We start from the raw sequence: 16,550 nt of genomic DNA, 5'->3' as shown, positions 1-16,550 counted from the left end.
TGTGGGTTTGCCCCAGTCGCCGACAAAGAGCTGCACACGCTAGCAGTTGCACAGACAAGCACAATTCCTCAGGAGGATTCTTTTCGTAACTTCTTTCCTCCTCTGGGATGGAAAGTGGCACTTGCTGTTTTGTTTGTCTGTTTTACTTTATTTATTGATTGATTTATTAAATGCATGCTTGTCACACGTCGACACAAGTCCCTCTCCTGGGAGAGAAAAAGACCGCCTGAAGGAACCCTCCGCGGTCCCTCTCCTCGCCCTCCTCCCCTAGAGGGCAACGAAACTCCATCTGGAGAGACGTCGCGGCGCTCCACACCGTCCTGAGTCGGGCTGGTACCAATGCGCGCTTTTGAGGTCCGGCTGAGAGGAGGGGGGGGGGGAGAAAAAAACCGTTATGCGCGTGAAAGGGGAAAAAAAAACACCACTGCCCGCACGCGCGACGTTGTACGCGCGCGCCCCCGGCGGGCCGGCAGGGTCTTCTCATTGCGGTTGCCGGAAGGACGGAAGAGGAACTACGCGCGCTCCCGCCGAGCACCTCGGCTCGGCGTGCCGCGTCACGGCCCATGACGACACCGGGATCACGCGGCTCTAAATACCTCTGTAGGGCGCGTTCGGCTGGTTGCTGCCGCTCGGAGTGGGCGTGGGCTGCTCCACCTGTCGCCCCCGCCTTTCCGCGGGGCGCGCGCGATCTCTGTGCGCAGGCGCGGCTCGTGGCCGCCCGGCACGAGATTGAGGGGGCGAAAAGAAAGTCCCTTGCAGGGCGCTTATTTAAGGGATCCGTATTTAATAGCAGAGAGGGCAAGGGAGAAGGGCTGGGGGGTTTGCTGTTTGCTTATCCCGCGGCAGAGTCACACACAGGAAGCATAGATTCAAATGGGTAGCCGTGTTGATCTGAAGTAGCACAGTAAAGTAGCACAGAGTCCAGCATCTTTAAGACCTACAAAGATTTATTCAGGAAGCATGCAAGGGCAACCCAACCCCCTAAATACTAATATCTAAATTCTCAATCACAGTTGGTGAGAGTGCAAAGCTGAGCCGAAAGCGAGGGCAGTATGTAAATAAAATTATGTCGCATCTTCCTGGAATGCAGGACGCTTGCATTCCTGTGACAATAGTTAGGTGGGCTAAACCGAAGTTTTTGCCCTATTTAAACAACGGGTTTTGCACAGCTGCCACAGCCTGGTTGCACTCTTATTAGTCGTCTTGTGCACTTTACGAGGCAAGTCAAATCCCTGGGATGGGGGAGCTGCGAGGCTTGCTTTGAGGAGGAAAGACGCTCTGCACATGTTCATAGATACATCCCCCTTTGCTTTGCAAGCTTTGTATTGAGCCATGTTGAGCTAAACCAGCTTTGAGAAATCTTGCAAGTAGCCTTGCCAACCTCCAGGTGAAGGTTGGAAATCTCCCAAGAATTACAGCTGATCAGACTACACAGCATATTTTAAAATATCTGACTAATGGAGAAAATGGCTGCTTTTGGAAGGTGAACTGTATAGCTATTACAGGCCCTCCCTTGCTAATACTTCTCTGTTTGAGGCTACCCCCCCCCCCCCAAATCCTCACATATTTCCAAACCCAGATCTGCAAATCCACTTACAAATTAGGAACCGATCAGGGAATTTCTTTATTTAGGTCACAGACCATAAGGAGAAGGGGACCCAATATATCTGACGTACAGGATGCTGGAAGAAGGGCAGGAAGTCACCAGGCACTTTTCCATTGTTGCTCGATCCAGTTCAGCAGAGAAACTGTTCCCCATGAAGCGTCATGCCTCGAATTTTAATGTGATTTATGTTAAGAGTTTCACTCCTTCCCCCAATGACTTGCTTCAGGGGCCAATTCTGGCTGAAAAGCATGATAAAAATATTTTTTAAATTAGTATACTTGCTGCCAAAGCAATTACTGATAACCATTAGCCATTGTCACGGCTTCCATGAAATGCGAGAGGATCACCAGCTGATCTAAAGAACACCCAGCCCAGCATCAAGCAATATCATATGACTCAAACTCTTGGTGCTTTGAAACCTGCTTTGCTCTTTTTTTTATATTCATATGAAAATATAAATATCATAGGAAGCAGAAGGGAGGGAGTTTTAAATGGTATGAGGATTTACATATGAGTTATGCGGGTAGTGGAAAATTGGTTAACAGATATGAATATGGCCTGGGTATTGATAATGTCTTGTTGGTTTAGCATTTTCTGCTGTTGGGGGAGGGGAGAGATAATAAAGAAAAAAATGTAGCCCTCAAGTGGCCAGATGTAGCCCCCTCCCCACAACTGATTCCTTGATTTGATTAGCAGACATAAACACAGTCCCTCTGTAGTCTGAGGATATCAGGTGTCCTGAGCAGCAGGCATGTTACAATTCACAAGAGACCAGAAAGATTCCCTCTTGGCCGCCTCTCTTACACCACCCAGGCTCACATGAAACAAAATGTATGACTTGCCCAGCTACATGGACTCTCCAGAAGAGTGGCCAGAGCCCCCTGAATTTTATCGCACACCCCTGAATTCAGCACATCTAAAATTTGCACCCCACCCCAGAAAGCCACTCCCTGGCATGTCAATGTTTTCTTCAATACGATGAGGCAGCGTGCCTGAATGTAACTCTTTTTTCAAATACCGTGAACCGGTTTACAAGCCTTAAGATAAAAAAATAAGACAGAAGAATAATATGTTAGGATTTCTTTGGGCGTCTCCTTACCCTCAATTTTCCTTAATGGGATGAGCACATATGCCTGACTAGCCTGGTGTTTTTGGGGTGCTAATCTATCACTTGTTGTGGTAGGTGTTGTGGTAACTGCTTCCTTTTTATGGCGTTACTTATAATCTGATCCCGATTCCCTGTAATTTCTACATAGTTTATGTTTTAATTCCGTGCTGCCTTCCTGCCAAGGGACGGCATTTGGCTTATACATTTGAGAAAAAACAAAATCAACATCAAAGTGGGAGCAGTAAAATCAGTAAAACAACAACAGGGCCACCAGCAACCTGGCTCCTGCCTTTGCAACTCGACAGCAGAAAGCATTATTTGAAAGGAGACTGTGGAATAGACTTCACCTGGCAAAGATGAAAAGCATTCCTCCCTGGGAAAATTCCAAAAAGAGGGTGCAAAGAAAAAGTATTGCTAATGAACTCAGACTGGAATAACAAAGAAGAGTTGGTTCTTATATGCTTTTTTTCCTGAATGAGTCCCAAAGCGGCTTACCATCTCCTTCCCTTCCTCTCCCCACAACAGACACCCTGTGAGGTGGGTGAGGCTGAGAGTGCCCTGATATCACTGCTCGGTCAGAACAGTTTTATCAGTGCCATGGCGAGCCCAAGGTCACCCAGCTGGCTGCATGTGGGGGAGTGCAGAATCGAACCCAGCTCACCAGATTAGAAGTCCATGCTCTGGAATATTTTCCAGTTTACTGTTATCCTCATGGAACAGATGGCAGTTGCCAGCCATGTGGAGAAGAGTGTTTGCAAATTTTTCAAACACTGATGTGAGAATCAGCCTCGGCCTGTAACGAAAAGTACTCCACAAAGGAGAAAGGCCGTATCGTATAATAAGGGTATTATTCCAAAGTGACTAGCAGTTTTGAGTATATCTGTTCTCAATCTGTATCTTGGGACCTTTCACTGAGTCCATGGGTGGGGTAGAACTAGCATTCTTTTGAAAGACAGAGCCCTATTTACAGTCCCTCGAGCTGCAGCTGAAAACTGAGTCATGAGGTCACATATGAATATTCTGGGCATTCATTGAAAGACTGGAAAGAAAAAGCCCGTCCACCTTCTTTCTAACATTTCCCATTCCTAAATCCTGTTCCCAAACCATGGTTCACCAGCATTCAAAAATAAAGTTTTCTAAAATGAAAGCAGTAGATGTTTGCTGGAAACCTGCTTTCAGAACGAGACATGGAGAGGGCGATCAAGGCGATGGGTGGGCTTGCTTCATTTAGATTCCTCTCCATTAGTGAGCACTGTACTTAATTCTCCTTTAGTATTTTCTGCCTTTATCCATTTAAAAAAGCTAACCACTTTACCCAATCTTGTGGTTGAAAAATCACTGTATTTAAATAATCTTATTAGTGTCCTCAGCCATCTGTGCAGATGGCTGAATATGATAATTAAGGATTTGGGTAGGGCAGGTGAAGGCTTCTCTAGGTTTTGAAAGGCCAAACTGATACTTCCACTGCTAAATCCTCCTGATTTTTTCCCTTCCTCCGACTGCAAGTGATCAGAGGCCCCAACAGATTAAACATAGTGTAGGGATCTTGTTATTAATGGTAACATTAAAATGTTAAACTTTAACAGAAACTTTTTATAATCTGTCTCTACAAATGCTTTGCTAGTCTGGTATATGCTGATCCAGAGTATCTTTTCCCTCAAGCTACATGGAGCCTGTACTTGCAAGAGCAATTCTTATAAAATTGTGTCAAGTTGATTATAAAGGCTATGTTTTTTTAAAAATTGAAGGTTCAGCAGGTGTGACTCCCCTCCCCCCCACCGTGCCGCGTGGCGCTGGCTGCATCGGCCTGGAATGGCCAATTCGGATGCTGGCATGCACAACCCTATTGGGGAGTGGGATGGAGAAAGCTTCTTGGGCTCCATTCTCACCTGTTTTATTTGTTCTCTTCAGATATTTTTAAATCCCAAAATACAATGTGGGAACGTGAGAAATGTATGTTTGAAACAGATGCCCCTGCCAGGTAGCCAGAACTGGTTGCTGTTTCATCCACCGGTTCATGGAGTTGCATGCAACACCCAAAATTGCCCCCCCACACACACACACAGTGTATCGAAAGGTCTCAGTACAGCAGTGTCCCCACCCACCACAAATGACGAAACATGAAGACAAGGCAGCATCTGGTCTGCATTCATTTCCAAAGGAAATATTCCAGCCTCAAACAAACAAACAAAAATGTTCCCATGTCGCTTGTATTCCCAGCTTAAATGCAAATCATAAGGATGAGTTGGTGTCACAGTCCTGTATAGCATGTAGAATTCTTGCCCTCTTTCCAGCTCGGTGCAGTAAAATTAGGGGCGCAGTCCGAGGTCAGGATCTTTTAAAATATAATGCTTCCTTGTAAAAAGGAAAGTTATCCGGCCGTATATTCAAGGCATGGAATATTTGAAGCCCTGCAGCCCAAGCCATGGAAAAGTCATTTTGATAATATCCTTGATGCACATGGCTCCTGATGTTTGCTCCAGCCCAGTAAAAAGTCACTCTTTTTATTCCACAGAATTAAAATACAATCTTTTAGTACTCAGTGCTGGTTAGGAAAAATAATCTCTGTTTTGTTAGTCTAACGTAGCCTTTCTCAACTTTTTTACTGTTGAGAAACCCCTGAAACATGTCTTTGGGCTTTGACAAACCTCAGAAGTGGTGCGATCGTGCAGAATATGGTTGGGAAGAATAGCTGTCCACATGCCCACCCAGGGCTCCTCCCCTTTACACCCCTTTACACCCATCATTGGCCATTTTGGAAGGGGGAGGCGGGTTGACATGACCATATATGGTCATATCACCCAGTAAATGTTTAACTAATTTTTAAAATATATAAAAAATTATTTAACACCCACCCAACATCTAAGTCACAATAACTGTAGCACGCTGCCAATTTCAGTCTTGATCATGTTCAAAGATCTCTTAGAGAGGGTCTGCCATGTTGGAAAGAGGGTTCTTTGCACGCTCTTTGTCTTAATCTCTTATGACGTATTTTGGCTCCGTTAGGAATTTATTACTAAATCTGTTTTCTTTCCTCTTTTTAAACCAGACCTTCTTTGTTCTGTCCAGTGCTTTTTCTTTACTTTCCCCCCATCCCTTTTATGGGGCCTTGGATGTTTTCCAGCCATTGACTCCTTTTTTTGTCTTGTACCTAGCTTAGATATGTTGGATCTTTTGCTCCGTTGGCAAGCACATGTTCATTTTTGGCAACACCAGCCTTTGAGAGTCATTCATCTGATGCATGGCATTGTGCTCTTATTACATACACACACAACTAACTCTGTTTGACACAAATTTTTCCAGAATAAATGCAGTATGAACAGCTCAGGAGACATCCAAAAAACAAAGCAACTAGATATTTGCTTAAGGAAGAATAGTGGTCTGGGTTCAGCTAGATCCCATTTCCCCATCCTCTCTCACATACCTTTTGTTTGGGCAGGTCCCATGATCCCATTGTAGCCTTTTTAGTGACCTAATGGGACCTCTCCTTCCTTTTTCACCAGCTGAAAAGCAGAATGGATCCAACCCTGTGTTTGTACAAGATCATAAAAACAATGCAATACTCATGGTTCACATTCTATGTGTTATAATCAAAAAATAAAAGTGACTATCAAATGAGAATTGGATTGTCATTCTCCAACCCTAAAGACTCTTCCATGAAACATATTCCACTAGGCCAGCATGGTGTGGTGGTTAAAGTGTTGAACAAAGATCTGGGAGCCCTAGGTTCAAATCCCCATTCTGCCATGGAAGCTTACTGGGTAACCTTGGGCCAATAACATACTCTCAGCGTAACCGACCTCACAGGGTGGTTGTAAGGATGAAAAGGGGGAGAAAGGTGGGATAGTAAATAAAGTAAATAAAATAAACCCAGATTTGCTTCCATGTAAGATTCAAATTACGCAACGCCTCCCCAAGCATCCACACAATTTCACATGACAGGCATTCAGCTGCTAGAGACTTTGATGTCTGCCCAGGAGTCCTTCCGCGGAGATGTATCAGTGACTTTCCATCTTGTTCTAAGTGGTAGAAACCCCTCTAAAGTGATATTGCAGTGAGCCAGAAAAACTTTTCTACATCATTCAATATCTCCAGCAAACAACTGTTCCTTATTTGCCAGATTAGTGCTATAATTAAGTCCAAATGTTCCTTATTTCCCCCCACCCTTCTGATCCCTGGGTCTGAAATCTGATGCCGGCAAGGGGCACTGTCCTCCGGTGACCTTTTCCCTTCCTGTCTCTGCGGCCCACCGACTTTTAAACTGTGAACAATTGTAAAACAGCAACAGTTGCCGGAGTTATCACTCGGCTCGCACACCTGGAGGTCTGGCTGCCATATTGGTGAAGGCTCAAGGAAGTGGAATTCTGCTTGGCTGTTCAGATCCCAGAACAAGCGCTGGATTCCTCAAGCCGGCTGTAACCTATTTCAGCTCTGCTGGCAACGGAAGCTGCAAAAGAAAACTGGAAGGCCCTTAGAAGTTTATTGGGTTTTTTTTTAAGTGATCTGTGTGCCTCGACTCATAGCAATGGTTCCTCAGAGCAATGAGTTTGGCCACTGTTTCTTTTTCTCTTGCACTTTCTCTAAGGTAGTGGTTCTCAAACTTAAGCAGCCAGGAACAGGGTCAGTTTATCCATGTAGCTCATGTAGAACGTGTTGTGGGCCCTGCGTTTCCAGGGGCCCCGTGCAGTGCCTCCCCCCCCCATGGATCGGGGCTGTAGCCTCTCTCCTCTACCCTGAGCTCAGCTTCGACCTCTAGTGTTTTAAAAAAATCATGAGCTGTAATCTATTCTTTTATGAAACAATCCACCTGTGAACTTTGCCATTGTAGTAGCAGACGCTGGTTGTTAAAAAGCGATGTCAGGGAAGAAAGTAAAAGGCAGGTTTCTAGTTTAGCGAGATGGTTCTTACCGTCCTTCCACTTGCCAGTTTACCCAGTAAAAATGTAGGAGGTTATACATGCCACTATTTCTGTTCTGAATTATGTTATGTACATGTGATCCCAGTCTGTGCTCCTTTAATCATCTCCCTCTTGTCCGTATCTTCAAGGCAAACACATGTCACTTCAAAACATTTCACTGTGTGTTGAAGCATGCACGTTAATCTAGTTTAACTCTTCTATTCTTCAGCGTTCGAAAGAGTGCGTTTCATGTTTTCTATATGAGAGTATGCTTGCCTTTTAGAGAACAAGCATGATTTTTCATGCTGAACTATGACTTGGAGATCTCTGTCTTCTCTGAGTACGTTTTCTTCTCTGTACGTACGTTTGTGTGTGGGTGGGTGTGGTCTGACAATTTACATGGACTGAGCTAGATGGTGCTTTGGTGAACTGGCTGTTCACTGAATGACTGGCTTAGAATAGTTAAGTGTTTGTGTTCCAGAAAAGAATTCTGCATTCCTCTGTCCTCTTTTCTAAAATACAATCGCCACAGGCTTGCCAACTATACTGCAAAATCTCCGGAAGGTGGAATTTTGGGGAAGGTAGGAACTCAGCATGAATGTAATGCTTCTTAGGCTGCCATTTGTTCTAGGATAACTGATTAGGGTTGCACCTGGTGGCAGCTGGCGAAGGCCATAGAGGGGCACTGGAATGGCCAGAACTGTTATGAATTTACCATAGAGTTCCCAGTGATTCCTAGAGGGGCATGATTTAATTTTTCTTAAAATTATTCCAGGAGTTCCTATGGTAATGTCTCACAGCTGGTAAAGGATATGGTTCATGGACAGTTTAAAAAAAATAAAAAAACAAGCAGCATGCCCTGGGCTGCCAGATGTATTTTATTACTTTACTGCCAATTCACAGGAAATGAACAATCATTTAGCACTGACAGGTACATGCTGAAAAACTCACTATCTTTCTTTGAAACCTTAAAATAATGTCCTGCAGAAGTTTAGCATTAACCTTAAAACACACCACTTTTTTCTTTTTCTTTTTTTTTTGTGCCACAGTGTCTTCTGAAGGCTTTGGAGCCCAGCATGAGTCCTGGCAGAAAGGCCACAAGGAAAAATAAAATAATTTAGAACACTTCTGACTTAATAAAGACTTAATAAAGACTTAAAGGTTTATTGTTTAAAGGTTTATTGTCAGTTTGAAAATGGGGATACCTGTTTTGTCTTAATTGGGTGTAACCAGAAAGAGTGAAATGTTAAAAAAATAACCCTCTTCATACCTTTATAATTTGTTATACTGTCAAGCATTTTTATAGTGTTTTGGAGGAAGAAGGAAATTGAAATGTGGGGTCCTTCAGTGTAACACCAGATTGCAAAGGCCAAAATAACACCTGCAAGCTGAAATGTGGAAAGGTTAGCAGAAGATTTCCAATCCCATGTTTTTGGTTTATGTATTTAAAATATTTTGTGAAGTTTTTTCCAGAGATCAAAGCCATTTACAAAAACAGGACGCAACAGTTTCTTTAAACCAGAAAACATCATTTAAAAGATTCTGCCAAAATGGACATAAGAGAACAGCACATAAGCGGTCTGCAAAATTATTGAGCCTCTAACTTGCAGCTGTAAAAGGCAGATGAAAAAGGTGTACCTGCTGTCTCTTTCAAAAGACTTTAGAAAGAAGGTCCTTCTCACCCTTGAGGCAGTCACAAGAAAAACTCCTGCTTCTGGGCACCATCCTTATGATCTCATGCACTATTGGATGACGATGCAGATTCTGATTCGAAGAACATCAATGGAGGACCAGCAAAGATTTGTGGGAAGCCCCTCATTTTCTCCTCCCCTGCTATTTCCTGTTTCCCTTTCTTGAAAGCCCCATTTACCTGCTTCCTTTTCTGTTTCCCATCAACCAGCCAAACATACCTGTGTTCCCGTCCTTCAGCTTTTCTCCCTTCCCTTCCGCAATACCCTCTCCCTGGGAAAACTATGGCCCACATGCACTGTGGAGAAAGGACTTACAGAGGGCACTTCATTGTCAGTATATCCCCTTCCCCACACAATCTCCTCTTTTGCACCTCTAGCAACCGCCATATCTTTCCTTCTCCCAGTTTCCTTCTCTCCTTCCCATCCGCACACCAGTCTGCCTTTATCTGCCCCCCCACCTTCAGCTGTATGTATTATTTGTTTGTTTATTTTATATCCCACCTTCTTTCACAGTAGGGACCCACAGTGGCTTGTATCATTTTCCTCTTTTTCATTTTATCCTCACAACTCTGTGAAGTCAGGGTGAGACTGTGTAACTGGCCCAGGATCACCCAGTGAGCTTCCATGGCAAAGTGTGAATTTGAACATGGGTCTCCCAGCTCTGAGTCTAAAACACTAACCAGCATCTCACACTGGATTTCATGGGATGACTGCTTGTTGAACAGTAGCAATAAGTCTGGCTTGGAGGAGTGATGCAAGCTGGGTGGTAGCTAATTGCCTTGTAGTTACTGGTGGGCTTGGCCCAGACAGCCTTGCCCCTCCCCCTGCTTTTTGCTGAAAAAAGCCAAGGCTTGAATGGTGACATACTATTGTGGTTACCTAGCAACAGTCAGTGAGGGTATTCATTTCTTAAAGCTAAAAATGCTGCTTCTAACAATGATTTTTTTTTTTAAGATTTCAAGATTTTCTGCAAACTGTGACAGTTTCCCTGGTTTGAAGAAATATCTCTTTTCACTATTCATGGTTTCAGTCTAGGGTTGCCAGCCTCCACTTGGAACTGACCTCCAGGAAACAAAGATAAATTCACCTGGGAAAATGGCTACTTTGGAAGGCCAAGTGGCATTATAACCAGTTTAAATCCCTCCGCTCCCCAACCCCCCACCATCCCGGAATCCACCCCCAAAATCTCCAGGTGTTTCCCAACCCGAAGGTGGCAACCCTATACTAGTCTCTGGATTGAAGTATCCATAGAGTTCACCATGTTGAGCACTGGATATATTGATAGCCAGCATGGGGCTTGTTTAGGAATGTTTTGTTGGCTGTGTAAAGGGAGAACAAGGACATGGGATTGGTTGAAAATAAATGGCAGAAGGGAACGTGCTTGCAACTCATGATGGAGCATTCCCTTACCCCCATTCTCATGTTCTTTTCCCTAATTTAGGTTAAAAAAAAACAGCAGGTAACAGAAGTAGGTAAAAGAGCCTCTTGTGGAAAAGAGCCTCTTGTGGCGCAGAGTGGTAAGGCAGCCGTCTGAAAGCTTTGCCCATGAGGCTGGGAGTTCAATCCCAGCAGCCGGCTCAAGGTTGACTCAGCCTTCCATCCTTCCGAGGTCGGTAAAATGAGTACCCAGCTTGCTGGGGGGTAAACGGTAATGACTGGGGAAGGCACTGGCAAACCACCCCGTATTGAGTCTGCCAAGAAAACGCTAGAGGGTGTCACCCCAAGGGTCAGACATGACTCGGTGCTTGCACTGGGGATACCTTTACCTTTAACAGAAGTAGACCTCTCTTACCCTTTAATTTCCTTTTGCAAGTCCCTCCCTGCTCCCTACCAGTTTGCCAATCAGAGGCAAACACAGGAATGGAAATCCCTCGCTTCCCTCCAAAAGTCCATTCCCAACTTCCAAATTGCACCTGAGCATTCTGGGTGGGACGTTTCGCAACAGAAGTTTCTGATTTTTCTGGATAAATAGCAGCCAGGTGAGACCCCAGATTGGCTTGAGACCAGATCGTGTCTGTGTGTGGGAATGGGGAGAGGTTAGTCCTTCTGCTGTATCACTCAGGAATAGTTAAGTGCTCTCTCTCTCTCTCCTTGTGCGGAACAGCAAGCTGGAGAAATTCTTATAATGATCATTCCACAGCTTCAGAGGAACACAGACTGAGGGAGTGGGCAGACACCTTGGCTCTTAAAGATGCGTAGAGTCATGTGGTCTCTTCTGCTTCTAGGAAAAGGAACATCTGGTTATTGGGGGAGGGAAGAGATCTCATTTCCGCAGATCTCAAAGCTGGAATTAACAGGAGGAGCTGAAGAGCTGCCACATCATAGCCAGAGTGTGCGACGTGTGAAAGGAACAAGACACACAAACACACACATCTCTTTCAAACGTATTAGTGAAAGGAAGAGAGAAGACACGCTAGATGGGCAATTCAGCTCAAAAGGACACTTTCAGAGGTCCTTACAACTCTTCTATCAGTTTCCCTGGCATGGCTTCATTCTGAAAATCCCGGGAATTATTGTTTGGTGAGGGCTGAGCTTTAGAAATCCTTGGCCATGCTCAGTGACTGACAGTTTCCTAGACTTGCTAGATATGGGCCTGAATGGTAAGCTGGTGTGGTTGTACTTTGTTCAGAATTTTGAGTAGTCTAAAGAGAGCCATGAAGGGCTCTGAGTGACTGTCACAGGCCTGTTCTACTAATGAAGGGTACCCACACAGCTTCTTACAGGTTGGGGAAAACATTTTGAAATGTAAACCTTCCCTTCTGTTGCAAGATGTTCTTAGAGCAGCAAGTGTAATGGCTTTTGGTTCGCTGCTGTGTGGTAAGTTTTGTGGTGAGTGTTAAGTCTGCAGGTTCAGTAAACACAGACCACCAAGTTCTTAGAAAACAACTCTTTATTGAATTCAGCACTAACTACATAAAAACAAACATAAAACATAGGAACAATACAGAACATATACAGTTTGGCTGGCCCACTAAAGAACCTGATTGGTCCTTAATGGGAGCAGTTCATCGGTCCATCAGTTCATGAAATGTGAGCCTATAGTTGGCTGAGTTACAATCCTTTCTTTGCATATTTTCTTGATGCATAGAATATCCACATCCATAGCAATGAGCAAGTAGGGTTGTCAGGTTCCTCTTGGTGACTGGAAAGAGTTGTGAGGGACTTACCAAGAGTTAGAGAGGAAGTCCAGGCTGTGTCACCAGTGATGTGGAAACATCAATTCCAGCCTGGACCAGAAGTGACTTCATCATATTGGGCTGTCCTGGCAATACTCTGGTATTTGGATATAAACATTTCTTGAACCATAGAGTTTTTGTCCTTCTTTTGACCTTCTTCTTCCAATACATGCCAAGGGTAATGTCACCTGGGCTTTCCTCCTGCTCCTGGCAAGTACCTCAATTAGGCAAAGTTCGGGACTGGGGAATCCCCCCGCCTCCAGTGGGGGGCAAGTAAACTTATGAGCAAGAAGAACACGGAAATCACCAACGAACCATTAAGCAAGAAGAGTGGGAGAAGTTTTGAGGGTCAGAAAAAAAAGAAGCATGGCAAAGAACAGCGAGAAACTTGTCCGCCATAACTACAGCCTCACCATGATCAGTCCACCAAAACAACGAAACTGGGTGGTACAAAAATGTCTGTTTTCCATTGTCATAGCTACCCAGGGACTTTATCAGTAAGGACTGAGCTGGTATGTGGAGGAAGTGATGATTATACAAGCCAAAGTCTTGAAAACAATTTTTAGTACTCCTGCTGGGAATACGAGTAAGTCTGGCTCATCTGACCCGGTGCTTTTGGAACTAGGTCTTCATGGGGCGGAGAGGAAGATTAAAGATTTTTTTATTATTATTCTTGGCTCCCATTACCACCTTGGCGTTTATATTTTCCCAGTAGAATTCCCCAAATTGGAAATATAGAAGTGTCAGCTAGCACCACTTTAGTTAAGGTTGTGTCAACATTTCCTATAAAACGTTGTTTGTCTAGGCTTTATAACCAGACCGTAAAAATGTGCTATGTGCAAGAATTTGGCACAGAGGAGCCGAGAGGGTCTAATTTAACTTTTCACAATTAAAAATGGGAAGCCTGTTCACCTGTTCCTAGGTATTGCCCACTGAAATTAGCCGAGTTCTGGATCCACTTCCATAATTACCAGGCCTGCTTTCTTTCAAAGCACAATTTGTCAAGGATCCGTTCTATAATATGATTAAACCATCTGTATTTGGGAATCCAAATAAGCAAAGCTGTGGACGGCATCCAGGTCGGGGCAGAGCTTTCTTAGGAATGGCTTTCTCTCTGAAATTCTCTGCAGAGAAGCTCTTCTAGCTTGCCCATTGTCTCAAAATGTTGAGGACTTTGGGGAGCAGATCTTAGTGTGCCCAGAAGGTCCAACTTACCCATGTCAGGAAAACATGTTTCTGAGAAAGAAATGCACCCAGCCATAGCAGAGACAAGAACTCACATTTCTATAGCAATACGGATGTGGCCGGGTGAAAATCAGTGGCCCAAAGGTGTGGGAGTTTGGGTCCTGATGGTGCAACACCACAATTGAAGAGGGATGTAGACAAACCGGAGTGAGTCCAGAGGAGGACAACAATGGCAGTAAGGGGTTTGGAGACCAATACCCATAAGGAAAGGTTGGGGGAGCTTGGTCTGTTTAGCCTGGAGAGGAGAACAAGCAGGTGAGCAGCAATTTTGCATGCAGCATAACAGAGGTATTTAACAGATGCAAGGACCAAATGGGAAGAACAACTTGGTTTATATGGTCACCGCTTGTTTGGGTTTAATTAGAGTGGGGGGGGGGGCGACAGACATAGTGAAGGAAATAAATATTTACATGTATCTGAAGAAGTGTGCACGTGCTCGAAAGCTTACACCTTGAATCGACGTTTGTTGGTCTTAAAGGTACCACTGGGATCGGACTTTATTCTCCAATGCCCCCGTATTATTTCTTATTGCCATGGAGGGGAAAACTCAGCAACCCTGGGAAAAGGCAGCAAAAACGACCCTCGTCCAGGCTGCACACGGCACAAGGAGAGGGGCTCCCAATCCCATGTAGAAAGAATGAAAAGAATAGAGTAAGTTGGAATAGTCTTGACAAACAGTGGTTTTGAGCAGCAGCAGTTCTGAACAGCAGTGGGAAAGAGTTCAGTGCTCCTTCCCCTGTTGTTGCTAAAAAGGAAAAAGGCAGCTCCCCTTTGCTTCACGGCAGTAACAAAACCGTCGGGAGATCCAATACCACTGCTGTCTTGCATGACGGGCCGTTTGATTCTAAGGCTCCTTGTTTTTCAAAGGCTTCTTCGTTCTGCGGGCCTAGACATTGCAGGGACGAACCGGCAGCGCCAGCCCTAGGCTCGCACTCATCTGCCGAGCAGAAATGAATGCAAAGTTTACAGTGCTCCGGGCCCAGTCCCCTTTCTCAGCAGTGTGAGAAACAGGAACACGCTCGGCCGGTCAAGGGACTCTCTGGGCCAGCTGAGTCAATGCCAGAGCCTTGATCAAAAGCATCCTGCCCGAAACCTCCTCCCAGCTGAACTGGGAAGGCCGTGAGGTCCGACTCCTCGGCGGATTTCACATATGGCCTTGATCTCGAGCATCGCAGGAGCGACGAGCCCTAGGCCTCGCGGGTTCGGTCTGATTCATTCAAAAGAGAAAAGGAGGAACAACTTGTCCCTGGGTCTGAGTCAAACATGAAGGCTGCTGTAATGAACGGTTCTGTTAAAACAGATGCTCCCTTTGCTCTCGGTAATCCGTGGCAGGATTGCTACGTAGAGGCAGGCAGGAGGCCCTGAAATAAGCAGCCTGGCTTGGTTTATGGCGCTGGTGGCGGGCTGGCTCTTCCCATGGCCGGTCCGTTTCTGGGCCAACTCCTCTCCCTAACCTCAGAGCAAATATAGGTTTGGATTTTGACTTTGAGGCTTAGTCTGGTGCCAATTGTACACCGGCCAAGCCTAATATGTGAATCAGGGCAGGCCCAGCCGTTAAATAGGCTGAGGCAACCTTCCCCAGGTAGCCAATTTTGGGGTACCATCAAAGGGCAGCCAATCGTCAATTATTGACTTTATTGCTAGACTTTCACTTCTACGGGGGAGCGTTGTTTGGATGTGGAGATTCCAGCGCAGGTTTGGAGTTTCCAAGAATAACAAAAGGCCTACCTTTAGAAGCTGTGTCGAAGTTGAGTCAAAATCGTGTCACGGGCAAAGCTCCCCCCCCCCCCCGGCTTGCCTCATTTTTTTGGCCACTAATCACAAGCTTCTTAGGTTAACGATAATGAAGGAAAGATTTCCCTTCCTCCCACAAATGTTCTAAATTGGCCTGCTTTTCTCCCCCCTTTTGCGCTGGTGCACTCCTGCAGTGTCCCTTGGGGATCCTCCCGTGTGGGAGGAGCACATTGCCTAAGATGCGTGACACTTTGATAAGGGCGATTAGACTGCAGATGGAGCAGGGCCATTTTCCCAGTAAATTACGGGACCATTTGAATAGGCTCAAGTCAGCCTCAGCTAATAGGAATGAAAGAGAGTTTTACTCGGAGGTGAAGGTAAGAAGAAGAAGAAGAAGAGTTGGTTCTTATATGCCGCTTTTCCCTACCCGAAGGAGGCTCAAAGCGGCTTACAGTGGCCTTTCTTTTCCTCTCCCCACAACAGACACCCTGTGAGGTGGGTGAGGCTGAGAGAGCCCTGATATCACTGCCCGGTCAGAACAGCCTTATCAGTGCTGTGGTGAGCCCAAGGTCACCCAGCTGGCTGCATGTTGGGGAGTGCAGAATCGAACCCGGCATGCCAGATTAGAAGTCCGCACTCCTAACCACTACACCAAACTGGTAAAGGGTTACTGTGACCATGTTCAGAGCATGCAGCAACAGTGATTACTGGCCATGGCCACCTGGCCCGATCGATGTTCAACATTTGGGCACAAAATTGGAGCATCAGTTTGAAATAGATCATGCATGTAATGACAAACAGGGCAAGTGTAGGGGTGACCAACATAATAGCCAAAAATATTACAAGTGGCCACCAAAAAAAAAACATTTTATGAGCCTTTTATTATAAGCAGTAGTGCCTCTGCACATATGAAGAGTGCCTTTCCCTTATTCATGGCTAACTCCCAAGTTACCAACACACACAAGGGGGTGGAGTGGAGGGTCCAGACTGCAATGAGTATAGTTGACGTATGTGAAGCCCATTTTGGAGTTCTTGGTTCAAATACCTCCAATCAGATGTGAAGATCACTATGTAGGCTGAGGGAGAAAACTGT

Source organism: Paroedura picta, chromosome 11 (genome assembly GCF_049243985.1).
Source record: "Paroedura picta isolate Pp20150507F chromosome 11, Ppicta_v3.0, whole genome shotgun sequence".
Lineage (NCBI taxonomy): Eukaryota > Metazoa > Chordata > Lepidosauria > Squamata > Gekkonidae > Paroedura > Paroedura picta.
Note: the sequence above shows the minus strand (reverse complement) of the source record.